Source organism: Solanum tuberosum, unplaced genomic scaffold (genome assembly GCF_000226075.1).
Source record: "Solanum tuberosum cultivar DM 1-3 516 R44 unplaced genomic scaffold, SolTub_3.0 scf00233, whole genome shotgun sequence".
Lineage (NCBI taxonomy): Eukaryota > Viridiplantae > Streptophyta > Magnoliopsida > Solanales > Solanaceae > Solanum > Solanum tuberosum.
In genome coordinates, this window is record NW_006239170.1 from 348,415 (window position 1) to 350,505 (window position 2,091).

Sequence of the window (2,091 nt, forward strand, 5' to 3'; positions counted from 1 at the left end):
GTATTAAATAGTCTAGGGAGGTAATAGGTCCTCATGAAAGTTTAGTATCGCAACAGCAAATCCGACCAAAGTTGAGGTATTTTTCAGACCCTTATCCCAATTATATGTACAATAGTTTTCACTATTAGTTATAAAAAATTGAATTAATAACGTGTGTCAATTAACAACGATTAAGTGATAGTCGTATCGTGTAGAGTAAAGAGACGTGTATTTATTTAATGAATATGTGTAAGTGTAACCATACAATATGAGTAAAGTTTAATTTAGCTGCGACTTTTTCCACCATTATATTTGGTACTTATTAAATATTTTTTGTTTGCTTAAGCAGCTTGAAGTTAGACAATTTGAAAATTAGGCTAGTAGGTAACCTAAACTGCATTATTTAATTACGTGACCCAAAAACCGTAACAAGTACAGTTAGTTAATTATAGTACACGTGCCCTGTACTAATATTCGATGAAGTAGCTCCTGACACGAGGGATATACAAGAAAAACCTGTTTTAGATCCCAAAATCTCCATGATCGTTCTTTTTTATATCTCTTTAGGTTCTTTTAATGTAAAATAATGCTACTAATCACCTCCATACTACCCTTCATTGTGCTTCCTATGACCTATATATATATGCAACATCAAGAAATACATTTTTTTTGTGGTAAAGTTCTCCAATTTTATCTTGAACTTGGATTTCTTACGCCTTGTTTGGATGGTGCGTTTGCTATCCGTCATATTCTATTGTTAGTTTAAATACAAATTTTATTTTGATTGTTACTTATATTGTATCGTATCATTTGAATCCATCGATAGATAACGACGAATATCATATTTCAGCTTTATCTTGGTACTCTACTTTTCTTGTAGGTTTATCATTCAAATTAGAGACGTGTGACATTATATAACGACGGAGAACGATACAATCTATCCAAACATTGTATTCATTAATACAATACGTACAACACAATATAATGTAATACAATACATTATGAAACAATACATAACAGTCATCCAAACGAAGTGTTAATAGCGTGGTTACAGTTCTGCAGCTAAATCTTTACAATAGCTCTCTGAAACATATGTTGGGTTTTAAAGGTGTGAACATGAAATGAAGGGTTGTGACTCTCCTGAAGAGTTGTGACTATGCCGAAGGGTTGTTTACTTTATGAAAGGTTGTGTCCTTTCGAAAGGTTTGTGACCGTTTGAAAGGTTATGCCTTTTCCAAAGTGTTGTGACCTTTCTGAAAGATTGTCTTCTTTCTGAAAGGTTTGTCTTCTTTCCAAAGGGTTGTGACCTTTACCCTTTGTTGGCTATAAATAGAGAAGTTTTTTCTCATTTTTTTGCATCGAATTCTTCCCTTCTTTTGCATACATTTCTTACAAAACAAAATCGATCGATCGTGTCTGTGTGTGTGATTCGTTGCTGTCATTTTGAGTTCGTTGAAATTTATCAAAGTTTGAGGTACCGCTACTTCTTTAATGGTTAACCCGTTTTACCTTGGGAGAAATTAATCTGCAACCTCGGGTACTTTGAGGGGATTAAATTTCTTAAGGACACAGTGGGTTCTGTGGACTCGGATAGTTCTGTGTGTTTTTCTTTTCATCTTTTATTATTTCTGGTTTGCTAATCTGAATACAGGAGATAACAAGCTTAAGAAATTTATTGATGGTATTTTCTGTGGTACGGAAATTACTTTTATTTTATGTGTTCTTTTTATTGGGGAAAGAACAAGATGAAAAAGAGAATTATTTTATCATATGATAAAAGAGATTTGGGATGAATAACAGAAATTTAGTACTACCTTAGTATGTTCGAGTATATTTTTTGTTGTAAGTTTTCCTTGGATGGGTAAGATTATTATTATTTTCTTCCCAAGTGCATTCAAGCATTGCACCCCTTCAGTTTTCTTTTCAATGAGAAAAGTTATTTTGTGCATAAAGGCTAAGATGAACACTTTATTTTTTTTTCCCTATATTCTTGGTTTTATATAACTATGAGAAGAAGTAAATGAACAGATGTTGTCTCCTAACAATATTTGAACATGAGTTTAGTTTCTCGTCGAAATTCAATGTCTTCTAAGGAAAATTGGAATATGATAG